The 14,199-nt window shown below is 40.0% G+C and overlaps 1 protein-coding gene across 8 annotated transcripts in view; it reads right to left on the bottom strand.

Annotated features, from left to right (window-relative positions):
- Positions 1-14,199, bottom strand: part of LOC121957585 (RNA-binding motif, single-stranded-interacting protein 3) — a 388,916-nt gene that overhangs the window by 199,354 nt on the left and 175,363 nt on the right. The window lies entirely within an intron of this gene.

Raw genomic sequence — 14,199 nt, 5'->3', positions numbered from 1 at the left:
ATTGGATAATTCTTGTTTATGCAACAAGATCTTTATACTTAATACAACATACTTTATATGTTCTAACATGATTACACTATTGATCCATCTGCTGACATTTACACTTGTTGGATGATGAGTACCTACAGTATTTGGTTAATCTTTGGGTACTGTATTTTTAATGTAATTTAATTTGATTCAGCCTTAGGACCCTGACAAACTAAGCTAACTCTATTTTTTTGCAGTATGCACTTTTTTTTTTGGTCGAATCCTTTAATCATCATCTGATCAGCGTGAGACACAGCGAAGCCTACTGGTCAATGAAATCACTCTGATTGGCAGAACTTCTTAAATGTTTTAGCCATTGAGATCTTTATCAGAAATGGTTCAGAATAGTTTGTGTTATTTTTGGCCAATGCACAGTAAATATCCTTTGTTATTTCAACATCAGGTTGCGTTGTAATGTAAAAGTTATTTTCTCTCACGCAGCCACAGAAAGCACCTCCTATTTGGCCGTTGGTTATAGTCTTTGCTATATTTCCTGTGCAGCTTTTTTGGCAAGATACAGGTAACAAGAGGCAATGTTACAATCAATCTGTGTGGCCATTATTTCTTTGAGGTCAGTTTGATTTTTGATATACGGATGCTGTGCCCTCCAATTACTTTGTGTTTGTCTGTTTTTCTGGTGCAGTTTGCTTGCAACTTTTGTCCAATAAAGGTCTGGGGACCAAAACATCTTAAATAAAATGAGTGATCAAGAGAGTGCAAAATTTAAGGGATCTTTTACAGATTTAACCCATTTATACGAAGCATAAGATGTAAAAAGATAAAGTATTTGTCTCTATGAAACCCAATAAAAAAGCCAAAATTGTCCACAAAAGTCCACTGTCATCATTATGTTAGTGGTGTAGCTCGCTGCAAAACTGAAAGGTATTAAATCTCTTTATTCCACAGCTCTGCATGCACAGTGGGTTGCTATGAATTTTTTGGAATTGAAAGATTGACCTTAGTGACTGACTGACAGTGAGTTATTCTATCTGCTTGTCTCAGCTAAAACTGCAACATTCTGCATTGTGTGCAGGGCGAGAAGCACTGTAAGTACAGTATGTGTGAGTGTGCCAATCTGCACATGTGCATATTCTGCACGCATCTGTGACTGTGTGAGTGTGTGTGCAGCTGCGACCTTGCATGTACAATTACACTTGTGTATGTGATGCATGCATGTTTGCGTATAAATACATAAGTGAGAACAATTCCCCGTGTGTCGAACACACATCACAATGAGTGAGCAGAGGAAACGTTTGCCGTACACACACACGCACGCACGCACGCACACGCGCACACACACATTCTGTAGGGAAGAAGCAGTGGTGCATCCCGGCCCATATTTCAGCAGCAGGGGATAATTGTGCCATTTCTCAACGAGTGGCGGAGACTCTATTTACTGCATGCTGCGGTGGGGTGGGTGGTGGATATGAACTGATGAGCTCCGAGAGGAAAACTACCAGCTCACACACACAAATACAGATACCGCGTGAGTACACACACACACACACACACACACACACACACACACACACACACACACACACACACACACACACACACACACACACATACATACACAAATATGCACGCACACAGACAGCACTCACCAATCAGTGGATTGTCTCTCTTCAGCAGATAAACAGGCCATTTTAACTATAGGGATCCATAATCTACTTCACCAGAATGGGACTAACGTGTAACATTTGATCACATTGAGACACTCTCAAGCATAAGTACACAAGACGAGCATGGAACAGCGAGCGCTCATTTGATTAGAGAACATGCAGAGCCGGGTTAGCAACTGCGGTATTTCAGTTTTTGATGAGAAACAATCTGGAGAGGAACATGCAGTGAGAACTTGTGCTAATAGTAAAATCTTCAACAAACAATATAGTTCAATGAAGATACATGTATGTTGTGATTTACTTTAGACTGGGTGACTATTTATTGATAAAATATAAGAGACAATAATTAGCACTGGTCGATACTGACAAACACAAAAGTTGTGATATTTTAAAGTCCAAATAAAATGGGGCCTGCCTATTGTTCTAATGCTTCAAATTTCCAAGCCCAAGTTCATCCACAAATGGTCTATAAAAACTGCCATTCCTCTGAAGCCATTTCTCTGAAAACATGCACTCCCTACAGTTTGATGACCCAAACCCCAGAAAAAGTCTTTGCATTGCACGGTTCTGTGAACCAAGAACCACTGCATTTGTCATCGGCACTATGTTGAATGTGTGGTTAGGTTTAGGCACACCACCCTCTCGGTTAGGGTTAGGCAAAGAGCATGTTTTGGCTTAAAACACCCACGTTTGTTGGCGTAAAAGTTCACTGCAGGTTCAGTGGAAGAAAGGCAGCTGATAATCTCAATGAAGAGTTGGTAAAAACACCCGGAATTGGTGGCTCAAATGCCGCTGGGACATTGAAACTAACTGCAGGGAGTGTGTATTTTTGGAGAAACACCACTGTGGAGTAATGCATGTTTGATTTTGGAATACATGCTGACGGACAAACAGGTTTTTGGTCCAATGTGATATTTTTTGGACTGATGGGGCTTTGAAATGTCAGGCTCTTGTATTAATGGCACTAGTGAAACATCACTTTGAGAGTATCAAGCTTTACCTTTAAGAATTGTAACCCTATGGAACAGGATAGGCAGGTGGGACATATGATAATATAGCATTGATAAGAATTTAGATTGATCATTGAAAAATGGGCATGTTATGAACATGGAGAATTACACGCAGAATAGCAGTATTCGCAAGGGAGAGAGGGGCAAAGCCCATGGTATACTCTATGTGGATGATCAAGTGGTCTTCTGTAAAACACCTTGTGCATTACCAGCAGGCCTGTAACAATGGTATTGTGCAGCTGAAAGGTGCACATAGATTAATGGGTGGATGTCATGGTATTACTGGATGCTCCTGCTTGGTACTAGCTCATGTCAGCACACATCTAATTTTGTTTTCGGGAAGAAAACATGATAGAATTTTGATAGGTTCACAATATGACCTAGGTTGTGATCTTATGAGGTTAAAAGGGCATTTTTCATTTCATGCTGACATTAATGCCTCAATTATCAATATTTTAGAATAGAAAAAACTTTCAAAAATGAGTACTAATGTGAATATGGCATACTACTTTTCTTTTATTTGAGCTAGAAAAGTAAAAAAGTACACCATTTAAGTATAAAGCCACCATAAACACACTGGAAAGACAAGATTTAAGATGTATGTTAAAAAAATATAACTAAATCAGACATAAATTAAATCTTAAATCACAATATTGATTTCTTGCCCAGCTCTAGATGCAAGCCACTTCACTAGCTAGTATGTTTGTTCTTGTATGTGTATCTGTTTATTTGCACACAGGTGTCCCCCCTTCTTCAGTACTTAGGTGAAAATTGTTGTATGCTTTCAGTCTGGGAAGCAGTTAAAAAGCTCAGTGCTTTTGGCACAAATTGGGGGAAAAGTTCTCATTAAAACTTTGTTTGGACTCTGGGGAAGCAGGAGACAGTAGCTTTTTCAATGCCAGCTCATCACTGCTTGCCTCATTAAATGTTAAAGATGGCTCATCAATGCATCCTTTCCGCGGTCCAAATACACACCACAAAGACACTGCAGCGAGATGAAAAGGCAAGGTGGAAGGAGCCAGCTTCCTGCCCATAATGGAGGCATACTGGGGACAGACAGAGAATGTGATCAGCCTGTTCATGTATGTGCCGTGTGTGTGGCTGTGGACGACCCTGCTGGTGGCTCCTTCCCCTCTCTGCCAGGCGGGCCTGGGGTGGCTTTGATGTGACAGAGGCAGTCCCTGTGAAGCACAGGTTTAACACTGTGATGCTGTGGCCGGGGATGCAGAGCCTGTCTCCACTAATCCTATTTCAATCACTCTCGCAGCCTCTTATCTCTGACTCTGCTGGCCCTCGGTCCTCCCTCCTCCTCACAAATCTTCTCCTCTCTCTCTCTTTGCCTCCTAATGTCTCTTAACCTTCCTTTCTATTTTTCGTTCCTATTCTGTATCCTTCATTTCTCTCCTTTTATCTCTCTCTTCCTCCTCCCTCCTAATAGGAATCCCATGGCAATCATACTGATGCAACATCGGATCAACCCAAAGAAAAGAAGACGCCAGAAATGAAACTGCCTATAAAAAAAAAGAAGCTTTATGAGCTATTTTAGGCTGATGAAATGTACAAATTGTGGTGGATGTAAAACATGTCATTCGTTTGACAGCTGTCTGGGCACTGAGATGCGATAAAATTGAAGCTGAGCCGAAAGCTCAGCTACGTTTTTAAGAGGGCAGCTGCATGCACACACGAGTGACATCCCAGTGCTGCATTTCTATCTTTTCTCGCTTTCTAGCTGGATGAAACGATCCAGGCGTGTTTCATTTCCGTCATCAGAGCTGGGAAAGTGAAGTGGCTCTTTGCTGTATGTGGGCAGAGAGAGAGCCGGCCAGAACCACAACACGTCACTGTGGTGTTGCTGGTACACAGGAAAGCACAGTGCTGGAAAGGATGGAGGGACCACCCAACGGTTGTGCTTAGACCTTGCCCTCGCTCTTTGGACACACTCTCCAAAGATTTGTAACTGTGTGTGTGTGTGTGTCATTGAGCAGGAGATAAAACTAGGATCTAAGAGCACTTTCTCCCATCTGTGCTCTCCAAATGTCTTTGCATATAAGCTTGCTGAGGTGTGTGTGTGTGTGTGTCTGTGCCTGTGTGCGCACAAATCTGCATATGACTGTCCATCTGTGCCGGCAGAAGAAGACTGTAATATAGTACATATACCATTTGAGCTCTCACTCTTTGATGAAATAAAAGAAGAAAATAAGCAAAAAAAAAAACAAATGCAGAGAGAGAGGGTTAGGTTTTCGTGTTCAGCTGTGAGCTGTATAAAAGAAAAGTCTGCCTCAGTTGGTTCAGCACCTTCAGCGCACCTGTGCAGGGGAATAAGGCAGGTGCAAAAGGCACACTGCAGAGAAAAATAACTTCAATTTATCACCTCTTGTAGGCCTTTACACAAAATAATTAGCAGAATGTAGATACTGTAGCTGAGAAAGAAAAGGTGCTACATTAGGAGTTCTACTCATGTACAAGCAGGTGCACCCACCATCCAGATTTACTCGTTGCTCTGTGCTGCAAATATAATCCAGAGGGGTTTCATAAGCATTGTTTTATTGAAAAATGTGTAATGGTTACACCAGTGTCTTTGTCAGCAGCACAGAGCAGCATTCAAATATATTATTTCTACCTATTAGTTCAGGTAGTGACAACCTTTACAGCAATTCCAGCTGACGAAACTGTGATAATAAGTTTGTAGGATGAGCCAATCTCCAGTAACGTCTTGTTATTTACAGGGAAACCGCTCCCATTTTTGAAATTCAGACATTTCTATGGTCTAAGACAGTTCAAAAGTATTAGTAGGCCTAAACACTTTCTCTCAAATCTGAAAACTAGAAATCTGTAATGTCATCCTGTAAAAAAGGAGCTGCTTCATTGACAGTGAATCAGGAAAGATGTTATTTGTAACACCGAAAGCATGGAGGAGAATGTTCTGAAAATATGGGTACATTTGCTGTTTCAGAAGTGAGAACACTAAATTGACTGAATCACTGTGACATCCGGCTAAAAAAATAATCATTTGTATGGGACCTGCACTTGTATAGCGCGTTTTTAGTCTTTCTACCACTCAAAGCACTTGCACACTACAAGTCACATTCACCCATTCACACTCATTCATACACATTCAAACACTGATTGAACGGTCATCAGGAGCAGTCTGGGGTTCAGTATCTTGCCCAAGGATACTTGGACATGTTGACTGAGGTGCAGGGGATCGAACTACCCATCTTCTGATTTGAGGAAAATCTGTTCCCTACCAAAGCCAAAGTCACCCCGTAGCTCTGGGTAGACAACTGGCAATCCGTTACAGAGATATGTGAAATCAGCCAACTTTTTTATTTCTGTTGTCATTTTCAGTTGTAACACCGTGGTCTGACCTATCTGACATTTCTGCTGTGCTTTTTTTATGTATTGGGTTGCTTTGTTAGCAACTGTGATAAACCAAATGTACCAGCATGGACTGCTGTGGACAGGGGCTGCAACAAAGAAATTTTATTTAGCTGAAAAACTCAAATTCCCTTTAAGTTTACACTATTTTTGGAATATAATCACAGCTTTAACCAACATACAAATCAGCATAGACCAGCAACTTCTGTGTTCTGCAAAGTTAATTTACTATTTTTCGTTAATGGAGCCCTGTGACTTTGAGATAACAGCTTCAGTTCCTCATCAGAAAAAGCTATCTGACGAAAGCTAAAGTGGTGAAAATATTCTAATATATCTAATATATAATTAAACTGATATTGATGATTGACAGTGCTGTTTCATTACATGTTCGTAAAGCAGGATTTTCTACTCGTAAGTTATTGTCAACAAACATTGTGATTCACTCTTAAAAGCTCATTTGTGTATAAAAAAGAAAACAAACACTCTGTGGATCCACAAAGTCAGTCTCCATTCATTGTCCTTGGAGCAGCTCCAGACTTTATACTTGATGCCATCACACATTTGGGACATACTGGTTTCTGGCTTTCAGAGAGAGAAGCTCATGTTCACAAATATTGACTGAATATCCCTTGGTGATTTAAATAAAATATTGGAATTCCTAATTTAGGTGGTGCTCCACTTTAAGACATCGCTTGTATGAAAAAAGGTCTGAGTCTGGCTGAACAGCTTCATGATATGATGAATTATAATTTACTTTTTCTTGTTTTGTTTTTTAGCATTAGAAAAGGAAAGGTAAAGTAAAAGTATAAATGTCACCTATTCCAGTAATGCTGAAGATAACCAACAATTTTATAGGATGTGTTTTGTTTTTGTTAAGTCTTTGATGCTAATGCAAGAGACAGGTGTCACTGTGGCAGACGCACAGAGAGGACGGAGCAGAGGGGGGAAAAAAAAGATGGAAAAGAAACATGACTTCTTTATACTCTTATATCAAAGATGAAAAGGAGAAACAGGATGTAGGAGAGAGCAAAATATAAAGAGGATGAAAGATAAAAATGGAGAATCTGAGACAAACAGCACGTACAAACACTCAGGCATTGACACAATTGAATGTTAAAAAAAGGAAAGAGCATTTTGTGCACATTTCGCATGTATTGGCATTTATGTTATATATATACATATATATTATATGCGTTTAGTTAAATGCATGTGCATGCCTTTTTGCTGAGAATCAGTGGGAATTATTTTGTCGAAAAAAAGCAGCATGTGGCAGCTGCCCTTGAAAGTCGCCCCGTCTTACATCAGCTAAGGTGTCCTACAGCTCGCACATCTCTATAACTCAAACAGAGGTCAGGTCTCCTGCCCACCGGGCATCTTTTTGGATAGAAATATTAAACAGATTTATTTGTGAAATGTTGTTGCTGCTGCAGTTGCTATGCGACAACTGAAAATCTGTATGGATATAGCTAACCTCAAGCTTCAAATATATCTGTGTATATTTATTTTTATTCCTAATGTGTTGCACTTTGAGAGCCGAAGACATGCTGAACTGAGAGCAGAGTCACAGACACACAACTGCTAAAAGAATGTTTATCCAATCTTCAACTGATATTACTGCATCTATTTTAACTCTTTACTTTTTTTAAAAGTTCAAATCTCTAGCTCTGGTCGGTGGGAAGGACAAACTGCAGAAAGAGCAGCACAGGACAGCAAGCATTCATAAATGAAAAACATTATCAGAGACTGGCAAAATAAGAAGGCTGGTGGCTAGAATAAGAAGCTACAAAGAAAAAGAAACTACAAATACCATCTCACAGTTCAGCGCCTCTGCACACCAGTTAGGTTACACTAACAGAAAACATGCCTCACACATATCATCCCCCCTGGCAGCAAAAATATCTCTACAATCAGCACATTTTCAAGGTGGGCACCCAAGATTAGTGTCACCAATTCAGCATCTGACCAAATGTCTTCTCTTATGTTCCTAAGATATAATGTCGAATAATGGACAGAATTTTTTTTTTTGCAGAACATTGTGTGCCACAGTGTAGTTTACCTTTGATCTTCTGGATATAAAATGTCATCGCTTCATCATTTTATCTTTTTAGAAATCAGTGTGAAATTTTGTCATGATTACATATGAATTCTTTAGTTATATCTGCTAAAGCAATTTCTTTTCTGAGGCCAGCGTATTTTTTTAAAAATGATTTGCAAATGGAAACATTGCATATTTATGGCACGCTACATGTGCTGGCAGTGCAATGAGATGCTGGGCGTGCATTCTGCGCTGAGCACTGGGCGTTTTTTGGTTGTTTTTTTTTTCGAGCACAGAGAGTTGAAAAATGTTCCACTTTGTGCTCGTCACTGTCACTTCAACCATGCAGTCACAGTGGAAAAGAAACAAACAAGACTATCGCAAAGACGAACCGTCATATATGACATGTATAAGTGCTGCACAACAACAAGAATGGAGGAAAAATATGTTAATATAAAGCATAGAGCCTATACTGCGTTTCCTCTCATGAACCCACACAGATCAGCGTGTCCATCCTCTTTCCCAACATACTTCAACCTTCCCCTCATACAAAACGAGTACTCTACCCTGAGCTCACGTTTACTTCTGTGAATATTGCCTATCATAGCAACCAGACACAACCAAACTTATCGTGAAAAACGCTGCACCTTCAAGAGCTCTCATTGCTCTCACACAACGTTTTGGTGGACACGGCCCCTTATGGAACAAAAAGGTGTCTTGTGAAGTCAAAGTGACCTTAATCTTTGACTTTTAACAACCAAATAATAATCAAATAATAATCACTCCAAGTGGACCTTTGTGTCATATTTGAAGAGTTCATGAGATGTTGCCTTCACGAGAATAAGACAGACAAGGTCACAGTAACCTTGAAAAATTTGAAGAAATTCCCTAAAGCCGTTCTCAAGATAATGCATTCACAACAATAGGATATACAGACATAATCCCTCTGGCAATCTGTGCAGAAAAACATAAAAAAGGCAGAAATTCAGAGCGAGACAAAGACAGGCACAGATTAATACAATGACACAGAGAGACACAGTGGGAAGAATAAACAGAGGAGGGCAAAACTATCCTGATGGACACCTGGCAGGGAACAGAGCAGCTGTTCACTCTACCAACTCTGACTTGATATCAGTGACTTGTTCTCATGACCTCCGAGCCTCTGAGCTGACAAGTTGGTGGTAATGGCCTTTATCTTTAACCCAGCATGGAACTGCACAGAGACTGTGACACGTTTCAGCAAAGTGAGTCCAAAGTCGTCACTCGTCATGAACACAAAACTTGCTTGTTGGATCAAAGCTGTGGGTCGCCTGCCTAATTATATTGTTTGGTATAATATATGGTAAAGTATTCCATAGTTTTGGAATGTTTTTGTTGAAGGATAATGGTGTCTAAATTATGAAAGCATCACAGTATAAATATCAAAACATTGTGTTGGCAAGCATGAGCAGCAATAAATCAAAAACGCTTCAACAAATTGGATAATTCCTTTTTTGGCTTTAGCACTCTATCTTTTTCTTGGCAGAATTTCACCGTGTTTTTTTTTAGGTGCTGGGATTCCCCCAGTGTTTTGTTGGCGGGTTTGCGGTAAACTGCCAAATGTGTACTTTCAAACCTTTAACGTCTCTAAATGTGGGAAGCATCTTGGAACCGAAAAGGTAACCCGGGCTTGAGTGGTTGCTCTTTCTTTTCTTATGTCCTCTTCTTCAACAAACGTTACATTCATGGGGTAAAAGAGACATTAGCAACACTGTAAAACATCTAGTTTATTTTGGCATCATATAAAGGGTAAATATCATCTGGTAGACTAAAACAACATAATCAACATTAAGCTTCAAGTCCATTTATTTCCTACAGATTTAAGTGACCGCAGTGCTCTGGCCCTGCAGTGTGTCATTGCACCCGTCTGTTGAAGTTGGCCGTGGTCTCTCTCTGTGGTCATTAGTTGTCATCAACTGTTCTGATTTCAATTTTTCCTTATTTCCCCACTGATGTGATTTCTTTTCATGAGCATTCATTTCACCTGGCAAGTGTGAAATGGATGACAAGTTGATTAGAACCATTCAAACTTCCCCTCCTCCCTTTATAATAGGAATGGATTATAGCTGCAAGCAGCAACACAGCCACCGGGCTCCAGACAGGCAATTTATAAAGGAAAAGAAGGTGATTTAAAAGTTTTAGCATGTGTTCGGAATTCATTGCTGGAGAGTTAAATTTAAAACAATTCATCTTCGTATTACGGGACTTTCAGTAAAAGAAAGTTTTAAAATTCAGATAGCCTCCATCAGGTAAATTGTTCCCACAATTTTAGTCTGTGTCGCCTTGGATAAGACTGGATCAATCTGCTAAATGTGGTTCATTTATATTCCTTTTTAATCTACTGCATTTATGTCTTGCTGTGTCCATTTCTCCAGATAATAATTTAACTGTTCTATTTTATTATTAAATCAATACGAAACTCAAAATTTTGGATTGGATACAAAATGTAGCGCCTTTTTTCTGCAAGTCTTAAAATAGAGTTTTTATTATTTCATTTTGGTGTATTTGGAAATGTTTTTGTTTTACCAAAAAATATAATTAAGGGAAAAAAAAGGAGAAATCAAGAGTCAATCAAGAGAACATGAAACTGGAGACTCCTGGACTGTCTTCACAGTAGTGAGTCATCAACCAAAGTGTGAACACAGGTCAAAATACTGAAACTCTGGTATAACGCCGACAGTGCATCAGACAAAAACGAGTGTCTTTAAAAGTGGACAAACTGTTTTCAGATGCAGCACTGTGATGAAATGCAGGCGCATCCATCACAACAAAGGTCTATTTGTCTTCTAAATAAAGGCAATTTTACTGTGCTGCAGGCATTCATCTTTAAGAAAAATAACTTAGCCTGGTTGAAATTAGATATGAATATGGATTAGCATGAAGAGACTAATTTCTCTTTGGAGTACAACAATCAAAGTGACATGTTGCAGTTTTTTTTGGAGGTAATGCATCAGACTTTTTCTTGGCCTAAAGCAAATGCTTCCATGAGTTTACACTAGCTGTCTGGTAACCTCACAATGTTGACAGGACTCTAGGAAGTCACTAGTTTGGTCTCAATCCGGATGCAATGTAAATTTTAACCGAATTCTCAGAAGATCTGCAAAAGAAAATGTGAATTTATGTGCTTTTAGTTGTAATTTAATTGTTATTTACAACATCTATTGCATGTCTGTCTGTCCTGGAAAAGGGATGACTCCTCAGTCGCTCTTCCTGAGGTTTCTACCATTTTTTTCCCCCATTACAGTTTTTTTTGGGGGGGAGTTTTTCCTTAGACAATGTGAGGGTCTAAGGGCAGAGGGATGTTGGATGCTGTAAAGCTCTCTGAGGCAAACTGTTTTGTGATAATGGGCTTTATAAATAAAAGTGCACTGAATTGAAATTAAATTGAAATAAGTAGCAGGTGGCGCTTGTTCTCCAGTCAGATTCCACTTTAGAAGAGGAGTGCCAGTCAAATGTCAAATGAAAAAAAACAATGCCTGAGCAATAACGAGCAGGAGAATGGGAATAGGGAGTTTTGAACAACTGATATTATGAGTGTTCTGGTAAGAGTCCTGTGTGCATATTAGCGTGTTTAACTCATCAAGAGACAATGAGAGCTTGCAGTGCAATGACAGTACATCACAACTGTACATCAATTATTTGCTGAATCTTTTTATATTGCACTTAGTCTCATTTAACTTTTATTGAATAAACCAACTTTTCCCCTCTCCTCCAAGCTGCAATCTTTCCAAATTTTTTTTTAGGATTTGTTGCGATTCCACTTTTACATGCACAAATTCAAAATGCTTAAAAGAAGAAGATAGTAATGCACCTTCTGCTCTCAGCCAAGAAAACACCTCTCCATTAACTGCAAAGAGTCATTTTGATGTTTAAGTTTTAACAGACAAAATATAAACTGTCAATCTCTGAGCTTAGTTTTTGGTATAGACAAAAAAGTCTCACCTCTTTCTCCCTGTTTCAAGGCTTTATGCTAAGATAAGCCAATAGCGTGCTGGCTGTAGCTTCATATCTGATGAATATGCGAGTGGTATCAATATTCACATCGTGCTCTCAAACATTTCCCAAAAAATCTCTTCATCCTGTGGTCACCTTCAGAGGATCAAAGTGGGCGCTCTGCCCTGGAGAAGATGATGATTTTTGGGCTGATCGCTCAACCCTGCCACCCATCTGGACTCTAACCAGCCGACTGAGGATGTCCTTGTCAACCAAGTATCAGTGTGACACAGAAATAACATCCATCTTTTATGATTTTCATTTCTGCTGTATCACAGGTAATTCATTTTATTTATTTGTTTTGGTGTTTCTGTTTAAAACTGTCACTCATACTTGAAATTGAGTATTGGTATTGTCTTTTGTAAGCTTAATAGGATGTAAAGGTCAAAAAAAGTTGAAAGGATAAGACAGTTAATGCCAGAGAAGTTCACCAAAGAGGCACAACACCCTCAGACTGAGCCACAGACTGATAGTGTGTGTGTTAACGGAGTGTGTACCAAGAAAAGACAAGAGGAATAGTAAGTGACGGCAGGAGGCATTAGTCTGTTGTTCTGAGTGCAGCTAGTTACAATCTCTCTCTTTCAAACACACGCGCGCACACACGCTCGCACACACGCCGGTCTTCTTCATAGCCAGCCTTGCAGAGTAGCCCCTGTTTGTTTGGAAGTGTCCAACCTGTCAAACCCTCATACCATGCACTGCTGTCTGACACGCACAAATGAACCCATCTCATCTGTGCTGCTGTTGCCTCTGCTTTCTAGATACTGCTTCAAATGAAAGGGGAAGTCAGTAGAAGGAAATGGGGAGGAGGGAAGGAAGGGAGGATAGTGATTTAAAGCCAGAGAGCCCTGAGATCTCAGGTTTTGTCCCTAATGTCAGTCAGTCTTGTTGCACCAGAGATTTTGCTGCAGCTTCTGTAAGAGCTGAAAAACTGTCCCTCGCTGTAGGGCTGGAGTCGGACAGAATGCAAAGCACAGTGGGGAGGAAGACTGTTGCACAGACCAGCATGTTACAGAAACAACTGGATTGGTTGCTATGGTTTTTGGTATTAGCTCCTGAAGGGAAACGGAGGTGAAATACATCCAGAAAACCTGACTGTGTGTGTATTGTGAGTGAATCGAAGCCCTGAAGTCATATTAAATAAGCTAAATAACGAAAAATGCTGTTCAGGAAAATAATTGTTAGAGCATTAGCTGTTAACAGAGTAAGCTTTGAAGCAGAATTGAAAGAGAAGCTCTTTCCAGCTTCTAAATAGGAAAACTGTCTACATGTCATGTATACAGTAATGGGGGGGATAAATAATTCAAAAAAACAGCCTGAGGCCAAATCAGCTTCTCTGCTCGCCCTCGCTCTAAAATCGATGTTTGGGGAGGAAAAAGGCGTTGCATTTAAGTCAGTTTGGAGCGGCCAGTGAACTGACTATGTCACTTCAGCTGGAGCAGAGAAGGGGGGAGATTAACATGATGAAGAGATGCGAGAGGGCAGATGAGAGAGAGAGAGGGGGAGGGAGAGACGAAACGTGGAGCAAGTGTAACAGGGAATAAGAGTGGGAAAGAAAAAACGGAGAGCGAAGCAGAAAGGGGGGCAGTGTGAGAGCGAGGAAGACGTTCACACATAGAAAAAGTGGGTAAGGAGAGTTTTGGTTCCAGGAACAGCAGATGCTTCTACTCAGCGTGAAGCTGGAGCCGTAGGAGTAGTTTAGTTTGGGCATTCCTGTGGCTGAGGTTAAGCACTACTATCTCTTTATGCCCTGAGTGACGCACAATGTGACAACTTGGTTGGCTTGAGTTGGGTGTGTTTCGGGTAGGGAGGGAGCAGTGCAGGGATTATAGAAAGATAGGTGATTATGCAAAAGAGATAGATTGAGGAAAGAAAATCACCACATTGTTTAGAATAGAACTCGACCAATACTAGATTTTTGATTTTTTGATACCAATATGGATAATTTGAATATCTGCTCACTCTACATCTGCTGATATTCCTTTGTAGGATAAACCACAACATAGACAAACATTTTTTTGTGAGAACTTCTAAAATGTAGTTATTAAAGAGAAACGTAACACCATGCTTAAAAGCATTGTTTGATTGACCT

Source organism: Plectropomus leopardus, chromosome 17 (assembly GCF_026936395.1).
Source record: "Plectropomus leopardus strain MGB_pleo_1.0 chromosome 17, ASM2693639v1, whole genome shotgun sequence".
NCBI lineage: Eukaryota > Metazoa > Chordata > Actinopteri > Perciformes > Serranidae > Plectropomus > Plectropomus leopardus.
This window is presented reverse-complemented; position numbering and strand designations above follow the sequence as displayed.